The sequence below is a fragment of the Elaeis guineensis genome, chromosome 9 (genome assembly GCF_000442705.2).
Source record: "Elaeis guineensis isolate ETL-2024a chromosome 9, EG11, whole genome shotgun sequence".
NCBI lineage: Eukaryota > Viridiplantae > Streptophyta > Magnoliopsida > Arecales > Arecaceae > Elaeis > Elaeis guineensis.
In genome coordinates, this window is record NC_026001.2 from 15458629 (window position 1) to 15472377 (window position 13749).

Below are 13749 nucleotides of genomic sequence, written 5' to 3' on the forward strand. Positions count from 1 at the left end.
TCATGAGATTCACAAATGAATTCAAATTGAATCAATCTTGCATATGACTGACGATGGAGTTTGACGAGTTCTCTATGACCTTCATCAAATCAAAACTCACGATAGAAGGATTGAATCATATGATAACTGTACCTAGGGATTCATACTTTCATTCTACTGAGTTATCACTACATACTACTAGGTATCACTGGTGGATTGTGAAACTCATCGAACATCATCTTGATAATTGATGATCCTCAAAGGGTAGAGTTAGAATTATTCCAACCTACCAAAAGGAGTTTCGATAATATTGTGATAGAGATTATAATATATCTCACCATCTGATAGCATGGAACCTATGGGGTCACACATTAAGAAATTTAATCTTGAATTAGTCAATTGAGCTTATGAAGTTCTAATTAGGTTAGGATTTATTGAAATCCTATTGGATTTAAGAGAATCATACTAGCACATGGTTAAACCTAATTTTTTTCAAGACTTTGATTGGATCAAGTCCATTGCATTGAACCTAACCTAAATCCATTAGGATTTAGCTAGGTGCCTAATTATGAGCCCAAGAGAATTGCATTAAGTCAATGAGTTGGCTAAGTTATCTCATCATTATCTCCTCATTTGTTTTCTGATATTGTGTGTGGAATTATAGGAAAGAAGAGATGGCACCATGTATCTCTTTTGGAAAGACCAAGAGGTGCCAACCTTGGATTGGCATGAGGAAGGGAGAGGGGCCCATCCCCTCTCTTGCATTGGCGTGGAAGTAGAGAGAGGAGCTATGTTCCCTCTCTTGTGCATGAAAATTCTTAAGGGGCACTAAGTGTTGGCACTCCAACTATTTGCCCTCTATTATTAGGGGCACCCACTCAGTTTGCCTTATTTGATTGGGGTGCCCCATATGCTTGCCAAAAGAGATTGAGATCCTATCAATTAAGTCTGATTTTAATAAAAAATAATCAGATTAAAAAGATAAAAATCTTTATGAGATAAAGACCAGTTTGTTTAAGTTAATTGGTTTTTGATTTGGATCAAGGAAGGGTCTATATAAAGAGACAATCTCTTAGGGTTTGCAAGAATAAAATTTTGAGAAACCAAAACTCTCCTCTCTCCTCTCCATGCCTCATCCTCTCTCTCTTTTCTATATCCTATGCCCAAGGATTGGGTGTCCATCTTCCATATGCCAAGAAGAAGAAGGGTCTCTTCTATAGAAAGGAACAAGGAGAAGAAGGTCATAGTTCAAGAGTTGAAGTTGCAGTCAAGATCATTTACTAATCAAGGTTCAAAGAGACAAAAATTTTACTTAGAGAAAAAGGATCTACCATGATAAGAAGAATTCAAGGTGGATTCTGATGGATATCTGTAGAGGCCGGACACATGTGCGGCTCAAAAATTTTTGAATTTGAGATCATCGAAAGTGGTGTATTTCTACCCACACAAAGATATTGAGATTTGATCTCATCTTTATTTTTAATTTTAGATTATATGTATGTCTTTATTCCTGAGCTTGGATAAAATTAGATGAGATCTAATGCATGTGAGATTAAAGAGTTTAATCCAATTCATTTTTTCACTGCTTTTGAAAAAAAAATTGAAATCTATGCATGCATCCTACTCAATTTTCTAATAGTGACATTAGAGGTACTGATTTTTAAATATATATAATCTAATTTTTATCTTAGATCTAAAAATTTTATTGATTTAAAATTGATCTTGTGCTGATATAAGGTTATTCTGGTATAGGATTTACTTCCTATATTGAAAAGATTGTTCTAATACAAGATTGATCAGTTTTGAGAACTATTTTTGAAATGATTAAATCAATTTTTTAGATTTAAAAATTGAGGTATATGATATATATTATTTCATATTTAGATCTAAAATTAGAATGATTAAATATTCATATCAGACTGATATAAGGTTGTCCTGATACAGAGTTTACCCTCTATATTGAAAAGATTATCCTAGTTTGATACGAATTGATTTTTTAAAAAATATTTTTAAAATATTTTAATCATTATTTTAGATATGATTATACATATATTTGATATATGTATTTTTAGTTTTAGATCTAAAATTTGATGTTTATGTGATACATGTTTTAGTTTAGATCTGAAATTACATATATGTGATATATGACATTAGGTTTAGATCTAAAACTGTTTCAAGATCATAAGCCACTAATGCATGCAATGAAATATAATCTAAAAATTATTTTTAGAATCTAAATATTATATTATTGCATGTGGATATGAGTTAAACAAATTAGGTCTAATGATTAAACTGTAATTAGGATAAAATTGATTAGATCAGGCTAGAATCCGTTATCGATTTTGAGCAGTTGATTGAACCTAATCAATGATTGATTAGGATTAGATCAAAGGGGCTCAAAGTTGAGTTTAGTTATAGTTGGTCACATCGATTCATATTTTGATGTGAGTTGATTGACTCAAGATCAAATTTGGCTTGATAGTTCAGGCCCGTCTCAATAGGTTAACCTGATCGATTCTAATCGACTAATTTGGTGTCTAAGATAAGTATTTAGATGGTAGTTATTTAATTGGTTCCATTGTCTGATTTGATCATTTTTGATTGATGTCTAAGGAAAGTAATGGAGGGACCTCCACTCATCTTGACTTACCTATTCATTTTGGGAGATTCAATCTCGCACTAGGTTGCTTGTTAACTCGAGTTCACTCATGCCAACTAGGCTGGTTAGATATATGGATGTGCTGACCTGAATTTGATCAATCAAATGTCAGATTTATTGATTTAGAAGAGATCTAAACCTAAATCTTCTCACTAAATATTAAGTCTAGAGGTCTTCCATTATTATAGAGATGTAGGTGCTATTTTGGTGTTGATCATTTTCGACTGGATTCGATTGCATCAGAAATGTACAATCACTCTATTGACATTTAATGTCCTAGGATAGAGATAGGGTTAGACCTAATAACTATTAAATGAGGGTCTCTATGATGGTTTTGCATCCGCTGGTGAATGATGGGTCTGACTTAACTAAGAAATATGTCAAAACTGTTAGGTGAGGCCACAGGACTTAGAGATCAAGTCCACTGCATCTTCTTTAGTGAAGCAATGGATAAGATGTTGTCTACTTATTGGTCTGTACTCACTAATAACTATTAGATGAGGTGTGTATAGATTAATGGGACCACAGTTTCTACTTGAAATCGATCGCGTATAGGTTTTTATTTCTCCATTCGAGGAGTGTGGAAGATTTAAGAAAATAGTGGGAGCCTTTGTTTATTTTTAAAATTTCTAGAATAAATATTTTATAAGTATAAATATCTAAGTAGAAACTATTCTTTCTATAGATAACCATATCGAGTTCCAACCTTTAGCTTGTATCCTCGATACAAATAGATTGACTGGTATAAACTACAAAGACTGGCTCCAAAATTTAAGAATCATTCTCAGTTTCAAGAAACTTACCCATATCTTTGATCAGGATGTGCTTCATTACTAGCTCGTCCATCCCCTAATCAATGAGCTACACTTGAGAAGTGGATGGATGAGAATAACAATGCGAAGTGTTATATTTCAGCATTCATGTCCAATGATCTTCAGCGACAGTATGAAGATATGAGGACTGCCAAAGAGATGTTGACTCACCTGCAAAAGTTGTACGGTGAGCAGAGCTGCACAGCTCACTTTAAGATCTCTCGAAGACTATTCAAAGCAAAAATGTGTGATGGGCAGTTCATCAATGATCATTATTTGACAATGATTAAGGACATAAAGGAGCTTTAGAAGCTCGGGATGAATATGGATAAGAAATTGCAAGTGAATTTGATCCTCCAGTCTCTTCCTTATTCGTATGGACAGTTCATCATAAACTATTATATGAATAAAATTGACAGTATTTTGCTCGAATTACTGAACATGTTAGTAACAGCAGAGGACACTTTGAAAAGTTCAAGGGATACAGTTCTGACTATGGAGTGAGTTTTTTCTAAGGAAAAGTTTTCTTTTAAGAAGAAGAAGCAGCCTACAAAGAAGCAAAAGAATGAGGTCAAGCTCAAGAAGCATGTTTCGAAGAAGGCTGACAATAAAGAAAAATATTTCTATTATAACATCGAAGGCCACTAGAGAAGAAACTGTCTAGCCTAACTGACGACTGTCAAAAGTAGAAAGAAGGATGAACCTTCTCAAGGTACGTCTGATATGCTCGTTATTGAAACTAATGTAACAGTTTTCTCTTCTTCTAGTTGGGTTCTTGATTTTGGTTCAAGTGCTCATTTGTGCACTTTTATACAGGATCTTAGAGAAGTGATAGGGCTGAGGGAAGACGAGATCACTCTCTAGATTGGCAATGGAGCAAGGGTTGCTGTTGTGGCTGTTGAGATCTATCCTCTGCGATTATTGTTAGGAGTTAGTTTAATTCTTAAAGACTGCTATTATGTATCTGTAGTCAGTAGAGATTTAATTTTCATATCTGTACTGGCATAGGATAATTATAATTTTCATTTCAATAAAGATATATGTTCGATTTATTTTGAAAATAAAATTGTTACATGTGCTTTCTTGATTGATGATCTTTATCATTTGCATATGGATGCGAGTGTCAATATTAACGAGCAAACTGTGAATGCCATAGTGTCTAAAAGACTTAGAGATAAGATTAACCAAAAATATCTATGGTACCTTAGGCTAGGCTATATAAGAGAGGACAGACTCAACAATCTAGAGAAAGATGGCCTTCTTAGACCATTGACTTCTAAGTCTTATCCAGTTTGTAAATCGTATCTTTAAGGTAAAATAGCTAAGCTGCCCTTTATAAGACAAGAGAAAAGGGCCATTGAGATATTAGCCCCAATATATACTGACGTGTGTGGTCCATTCAATGTACAAGCCAGGAGTGGCTATGTCTACTTCATAATTTTTACCAATGATTATTCATGGTATGGATTTGTTTATTTGATATACCATAAGTCTGAAGCTTTTGAAAAGTTCATAGAGTTCAAACATGAAGTAGAAAAATAGATCAAAAAAATTCATAAAGATTTTGTGATCAGATCGAGGAGAAAATATTTTAGTGGAGAATTTTGAATCTATCTTAAGGATAATGGTATAGTCTCATAGTAGACACCTTCAGGGATACCTCAGTTCAACGGAGTATCTGAAAGGAGGAATTGGATCCTATTAGATATGGTCTGATCCATGATGAGTTTCATAGACTTTCTTATCTTTCTTTGGAGATATGTATTACTTTCTGCGATTCATCTTTTGAATTAAGTTTCTTCTAAACTCATTCCTACCACATCATACGAGTTATGGCATGGTAAGAAGCCAACTCTTGGGTACCTCAAGATTTAAAGATGTTCGATCCATGTCAAGTGATAGCAGACGGACAAGTTAGAGGCTAGATCCTTTAGGGCTCGCTTCATAGGACATCTTAAAGAAACTATGGGATACTACTTCTATCTTTCTGAGGATCACAATGTGATTATAATCCATCATACCATCTTCTTAAAAAAAAATTTATTCAAGATGGAGGCAGTGGAAGGAAGATTGAGCTCAAAGAGAAAATCTCTGAAGAGCATCGAGTCTAAAAATTTAAACCCAGCAGTGAGCCAATAGATATGGTACCTCCTCCACCTCATAGACCAAGTAGGGTCTTTCGTCCTCCTGAAAGGTACTTAGGTATTCTTATAAAGGATCTAGAGAAAGCATTCCTTATGGAAGATAGGGATATTAGAAATGATCCCAAGACCTATGATGAGGCAATATTAGATATTGACTTTGAAAAATAAATGGAAGCGATGAAGTCAGAAATTGACTCGATCTATGTATTCCAATAAGGTTTGATCCTTAGTAGATCTACCTGAAGGGTATTGTACCTATTGGGTGTAAATAGATTTATAAAAGAAAAATTAGATTGGATGGTAAGGTAGAGACTTATAAAGCAAGGTTAGTTACGAAAGATTATAGTTAATGCGAAGGCATTGACTATCATGAAATTTTTTCACTCGTGGTCATGCTGAAATGCATCCATACTTTGCTTGTGATAGTAGCTTTTCTTGATTATGAAATTTGATAGATAGATGTGAATTTTTTTTTTTGAAATAGATATCTTGAGAAAGATATCTATATGGAGCAGTTTTTGAGTTTTACATCCAGTGATAGTGATCACAAAGTCTGCAAGCTCCAAAGATCTATTTATAGACTTAAACAAGCACCTTGAAGTTAAAACTCTCATTTTAATGATGTGATCAAAATATTTAATTTCATTAAAAATGAGGAGCCGTGTATGTACAAAAAGAATAGTGGGAGCACTATCACATTTTTTATATTGTACGTAGATGACATCCTCCTGATTGAGAATGATATTCTCATGCTGACATCGATCAAAGTATGGTTGTCAAAAGAATTTGCTATGAAAGACCTAGAAGAAGCTTCCTATATTTTTGAGATAAAGGTCTATAGGAATAGATCTAAAAGAATGATAGAACTCTCATAGTAAATATACATAGAGGAGGTGCTGAAGAGATTCAACATGAAAAACTTCAAGAGGGGAGTTTTATCTCTTAGACATGGCATTCATCTCTCTAAGAAGATATATTCTGACACACCTGAGGAGATCCAGTGCATGAGCAAGATCTCTTATGCTTCGATAATAGAGACCCTTATGTATGTCATGTACATGACCTGATATAGCCCTTGTCGTGAGTGTCACGAGCAGATATTAGGTGAATCCAGATGAAGAATACTAGATTGCTATAAAAAACATCCTTAAGGACTTGAGAAAGATTAAGGATTTATTGTTGGTCTTTGGTGGAGGATTGGAGCTGAAAGTTGAGGGATACATCGATTCAAGCTTCATGACTGATGTCGATGATAGAAAGTCTACATCATGATATATCTTCTTATGTAATAGTGGTGCAGTTAGCTGGAAGAGTTTCAAGCAGCCGATCATTATAGATTCGATCATGAAAGCTGAGTACATCGCCACCTCTGAAGTTGCTAAGGAAGCTTTTTGGTTCAAGAAGTTCATTGCGGAGCTGGGTGTGATGCTATTAGATGCCATTACACTGCACTGCGACAACAATAACGCCATAGCCCTGGCTAAGGAGTCCAAATCTTACCAGAAGTCCAAACATATAGAGTGGTAGTTTCACATCACATGCAAATATCTCGAAAAAAAATTCGTCGGGGTACAGAGAGTTGACTCCGTGCACAATATGGCAGACCCACTGACTAAGCCTCTCAACCAGCAGAAGATCGAAGCTCACCTTGAGAAGATGGATCTTAGGTATATGGCCAATTGGCTCTAGGTCAAGTGAGAGTTTGTTAGATTTGTATTCTAGAAGCCAATTGTTGGTTGACATATTTTATAATTTCAGACTTAATATTGTACTTGTAATACTTTTATTATCAATAAAAAATTTTTTCATTCCAATCATATTTATGTGTCTATTATTTATCTTAAAAATTAACAAAGATAATTTTTATATATTCTTAAAGTGTTGAGAATTTGTAACATACATTAATTAGTGGTTAATTTATAAATACTCTCGATTAAAAGATTATCATGGAGGATAGTGATCAATTCATTCGAGATCGATTCACTATTCACCTCTTTTGTGGGTAGATGAGTCTTGGGTCTGCAGTCTAGGGACACTGAGATGAGAGTACGGATGGTTGTTAGAGAATAACTTGTACTACGTATGACCAATATGAGAAACCACTTAGATGTCTACTCACTTATCAGTGATCTTCTCATTGCTGCAGTGATGTGAGTGGTCCTTTGGCCTACGGTGTCATTGACTATTCGTAGTGAGGCTACTGAGTTTGACTGTATGTTCTCTTGATCCCTAAACATTTGGATTCTTGCTGTGTATGTTGGCTACAGTAGATTTTGATTCACTGTTAGGAGTAGGATGTACTTAAATAAAATCTATCGACATTGATAGAAAAGGAAAAATTCTATACGATTTGCGAAACTAAGTTTAGAAAGTCTTTGGCTAAAGCAAGTGTGAATACTCAAAAAGAATTTTCAGAAGATTCACAAATGAATTCAAATTGAGCTAATTTTGTATATGACTGATGATGTGGTCTGACATGTTCTCCATGACCTCCATCAAGTCGGAACTCATGATAGAAAGACTGAATCATACGATAACTACACCTAGAGATTCATATTTTTATTCTACTGGATTACTACTATATATTGCTAGGTGTCACTAATAGATTGTAGGACTCAAAAGACATCATCTTGATGATCGATGACCTTCGAAGGGTAGAGTTAGAATTGTTCCAACTCATCGAAAGGAGTTTCGATGATATTGTAATAAAGATCATAATATATCTTACTACTAGATAAAATAAAATTTATGGGGTCACATATTAAATGATTTAATCTTGAATTAGCTAATTGGACTTATGAAGTTCTAATTGGGTTAAGATTTATTAAAATCCTACTGGGTTTAAGAGAACCATGCTAGTAAAAGTTAAACCTAATTCTTCTCAGGACTTCGATTGGATCAAGTCCATTGCATTGAACCTAACCTAAATTTATTAGGGTTTAGCTGGATACTTAATTGTGAGCCCAAAAGGATTGAATTAAGTCAATGAGTTGGCTAAATTAATTATCTTCTCATTTGTTTCCTGATATTGTGTGTGAAATTATAGGAAAGAAGAGATGGCGCCATGCATCTCTTTTGGAAAGACCAAGGAGAGCCAACCTTAGATTGGCATGAGGAAGAGAGAGGGGCCCAACCCCTCTCTTGCAATGGCATGGAAGGAGAGAGAGAGAGGGGCTACGCCCCTCTCTTGTACATGAAAAATCCAAAGGGATGCCAAGTGTTGGCACCCCAACTACCTGCCCTCTATTATTAAGGATGCCCACTCAGTCTGCCTTATCTGACTGGGGTGCCCCATATGTTTGCCAAAAGAGATTGAGATCCTACCAATTAAGTCTAGTTTTAATGAAAAATAATCAGATTAAAAAGGTAGAAATCCATATGAGATAAAGACTAACTTTTTTAAGTTAATTGGTCCTTGATTTGGATCAAGAAAGGGTCTATATAAAGAGACAATCTTTTTGGATTTGCAGAAATAGATTTTGAGAAATCAAAACTCTCCTTTCTCCTCTCTACGCCTCATCCTCTCTCCCTTTTCTATTTCCCATGCCCAAGGGTTGGGTGTCCATCTTCCATACGTCAAGAAGAAAAAGGGTCTCTTCTACAGCAAGGAACAAGGAGAAGAAGGCTGCAGTTCAAGGATTGAAGTTGCAGTCAAGATTATTTACTGATCAAGGTTCAAAGAGGCAAAGATCTTACTTAGAGAAGAAGGATCTACCATGAGAAGAAGGATTCAAGGTTGATCCTGGTGGATATCTATAGAGGCCGGACATGTATGCGGCTCAAGGACCTTCAAATCTGAAATCATCAAAAGTGGTGTATTTCTACCCGCACAAAGGTATTAAGATTTGATCTCATCTTTATTTTTAATTTCAGATTATATGCATATCTTTATTCTGGAACTTGGGTAAGATTAGATGAGATCTAATGCATATGAGGTTAAAGGGTTTAACCTGATTCATTTTTTCGCTGCTCTTTAAAAAATTTTTGAAATCTATGCATGCATCCTATCCAATTTTCTAACATGAGAGATTTTAATTGGCTTGTTACTTAATCCATTTAAATTAATGGCCCTAGCATAGTGTCTAATTTGGTTCAACCCAAAAATTATATGGGTTAAATAGGCTAAGCGGGTTAGATGCATAAAATCTGAATCCAATCCAAATAATAAATAAGTTAAATTGATCGATTTGTTCATGATCTGAATCTATTTAGTTCAAATCAAAATTTATTTATGGTGGATTGAATATGGATCGGGTTGATGGGTTGGATCATATTCACTACTAAAAAAAGATGATTTATGGAGGGATTTTACTAAGGGAAACAAATCACTCACAATTGTGATGGATTTTCTGATAAAAAATATTAATTATAAAAAATTTTTGAGAAAAAAATTTTCTTGGACAATCCCTTGCAAAAATAATTTTATAGGATTTTTTTTCGTAAATGAGTTCTTAATGAAAAATTTTTGATGAAAAACATGCCATCAAAAAATCCCTTGAAAATTACTTTTATGAGGGATCTTTTCCGCATAAATGAGTTCTTAGTTAAAAAAATTTAATAAATTTTTTTTTTGAAAAATTTCTTAAAAATTACTTTTGCAAGAGATTTTTTAAGCAATTTTTTCCTCATAAATGAGTTCTCAATGAAAAAATTTTGATGAAAAATTTTTTTAGAAAAATCCCTTGGAAATTACTTTTGGAGGGATGTTCCAAGGGATTTTTTTCCTAATAAATGAGTTTTTAGTGAAAAAAATTTGATGAAATTTTTTTTAAAAAAATCCCTTAGATATTATTTTTATGAGAAAATTTTCAAGAGACTTTTTCTTCATAAATGAGTTCTTAGTAAAAAATTTTTCATGAAAAATATTCCCTCAACAAATCCTTTGGAAATTACTTTTGTGAGGGATTTTTTGAGGAATTTTTCTCTTATAAATGAGTTCTTAGTGAAAAAATTTTGTTGAAAAAAATCTCTCGAATGAGGAATTTTATCCTAATAAATGAGTTCATAGTGAGAAATTTTTGATGAAAAATATTTTCTCAAAAATTATATTTATGAGATATATTTTTCTCATAAAAATTATGTGGAAAAAAATTTGTGGAAAAAAATTTTCTCAAAAATTTGCTCAAAAATTACTTTTCCAAAAAAATTTTCAAGAGATTTTTCCATCATAAATGAGTTCTTAGTGAAAAATTTTTGATGAAATACATTCCCTTAGAAAATCTTTTGGAAATTACTTTTGTGAGGGATTTGTCAGGGAAAATGTTCCCTCATAAATGAGTTCTTAATGAAAACTTTTTCCCTTAGAAAATCCCTTGCAAAAGTAATTTTTAAGGGATTTTTTGCAAGATTATTCCCTCATAGATGATTTGTTAGTGAAAAAATTTTGATAAATTTTTTTTTTCAAAAAATCCCTCATAAAAATAATTTTTGAGGGATTTTCTGAGGGATTCTTCTCTCTAAATATATTCCTTCAAGTAAGAATTTTGATTAAACAGGTCCCTCAAAAAAAAAACCTCAAAAAATCAATTTTCAAGGGATTTGCTGAGGAATTTTAAATAAATTATTTTATTATTTCTTTTCTGAGGGATTTTTTATTGATTATAAATAAATTATTTTTTACATTATTTTTCAAGGGATTTTCCAATAGATATTAATAAATTATTTATGTAAATGGTTTTATGAGGAAACACTAACAAATTATTTACTTAGATGATTTTTCGAAGGCTTTTCCAAGGGATTTCAAAAAATTATTTATTTTATTAGTTTTCTGTTGGATTTTGTTGAGGGATTGTCAATAAATTATTTTTTAAATGATTTTCCAAAAGAATTCCCAAGGGATTGTCAATAAATTAAATATCTAGTATATTCTTAACTATCTAGTATATTCTTAATATTAATTAACTCTTACATATCTTGATTATATATACATAATTAATATTTAGAAAGTAATGTATATTGATTATTGGATATGTCTTACATATCTTAATTATTATTGATTGTGTGTGTGTGTGTGTGTGTGTGGCGAACAAGTAGGGCTGATCAGGTGGGTTCGGGATTTGTGGGGAATGCCATGGCGCCACCACATGATATTTCAGTCTTCTTTTATGATTATTGTTTAGGAGGTTCAAAAAAATACTTTTAGTGATTTCTGGCTTATATTTCTTATATATATATATATATATATATATATATGAAATGAATAGGACTGCAAATGAGTCAAGCTACTCATGAGCTACTCGAGATCGACTCAGATCTAGGCTTGACTTAACTCGATTTGACTGATCTTAAGCTCGAGTCAAGCTTGAGTAGAGCTCGAATAGTGACATACTCGACTCGAAAGCTCACCTATCCTACTCAAATATTTATATATTATATTAATTTAATATTTTAAATTATTATATATATTAATATATATTATAAGATATGTTAGATTTTAATTTTAATTGGTTAAGTGGCTAAGCCTAACCACTTAACAGTTGACACTAAGTCAGAACCTATGCCATGACCCATTTGGCCCCACCTCAAATTCTCGATTCCCACCCCAACTCGACTAAGCCCTCAGTTACTTGAAGGGATCACGAATTCATGACTCCAAGTCTAGGCCAGTCCATCCACTCCCAAATCTCTTCCTCTTCCTCCTTGTCCACAAGATCTGGGGTTGGTTTTCGCCGCACCCAGCCCGCAATCTCATGGCCGCCACCCAGCACCTCGCCATTCCCATCAACCTCATCGGTTGCCGCCTCACCATGCTGCCTCATCGTGCGGCCCATGCCCATCAAGATTGTCGGTCGCCCTAAGTGATAGGATCTCAAGATCCTATAAAATTGAAATTTGATGAAATCAAAAAAAGAAAGGGAAAGAGAGAGAATTTGTGAACGTTGACCACTTCGCGGGGGTCATTCCTCCAAGCCTAAATACAGAAATATTTTATTACTTGAATGAGTTACCCATAGGGTTTACAACTTATTAACCAAATAGCAAGCTAAATAAGAAAACTAGCCTACATAGGAAATACATTAATCAGCTTAGTTGGTGTGGGCTGGACTTTTGAATCAGCTGCGTATCATTCCCCCACCCTTAATAGCAATCTTGTCTTCAAGATTGTGAAGCACAAACTCCAAAAACTTCTCTTTGATTGCATGATATGGCTCCCATGTAGCATCTTCACTTGGCAAATTTGCCCATTGAACCAAAATTTCAGCTACTGCTTAGTTATGCCGCTTCACCATTCTCCGATCCAATATTGCTTGAGGCTCAAATTTAATTTCTCCATTAGAGGAGATCTCAAGCAAATGTCGCTGAGGGATGATGTTATCATTAATTTCTTTTTAAGACAAGAAACATGAAAGACAAGGTGGAACTTTGAATGCTCTGGAAGATCAGGGCAGTAAGCAACAGGACCAATATGCTCCAACACCTTGTTTGGGCCATAGAAGCATGGGGACAACTTCATAAAGGCATGGATATTAATAGAGAGTTGCTTGTAAGCCTACGGACAAAGAAAATTTCCCATTCATTTTGATGCTTATTAGCTTGATGTTTCATTCGGGCTTGAGCCTCACTTAGATTATTCTTGAGAAGTTGTAAAATCCTATTCTGATCATATAGGTCCCGATCTACCTTGTGCACCTTTGAAGAGCTATGTGAATAGCTAGTAATGATAGGTGGTGGGTGCCCATAAATGGCCTCGAAAGGACAAAGGTGGGTTGCCGAACTATACATAGTATTATACCACCATTCAGCCCATGAAAGCCAACAAACCCACTCCTTCAGTTTGACCACTTCAGTTTGACAATCATTGGTGAAGCATCTTAAGTAATTTTTTCGGTATCGATTAACCACCTCAGTTTGATCATGTGATTGCAGATGATAAGTAGTACTCATATTGAGTTGGGTGCCCTACAAACTTCTGCCAGAACGTGCTAGCAAAAATTAGATCATGATTGCTAACAATAGATCTCGGTATGCCATGGAGTTTTAAAATATTTTCAACAAAGACTTGAGCAATGATAGAGGTAGTGTAAGGATGAGATATTGGGCAAAAATGAGCATACTTGGTCAAGCAATCTACCACCACCAAGATTGCAGTTCTCCCGTGTGACAGTGGCAATCTATCGATGAAGTCTATGGATATACCTGACCAAACTTCTTCAAG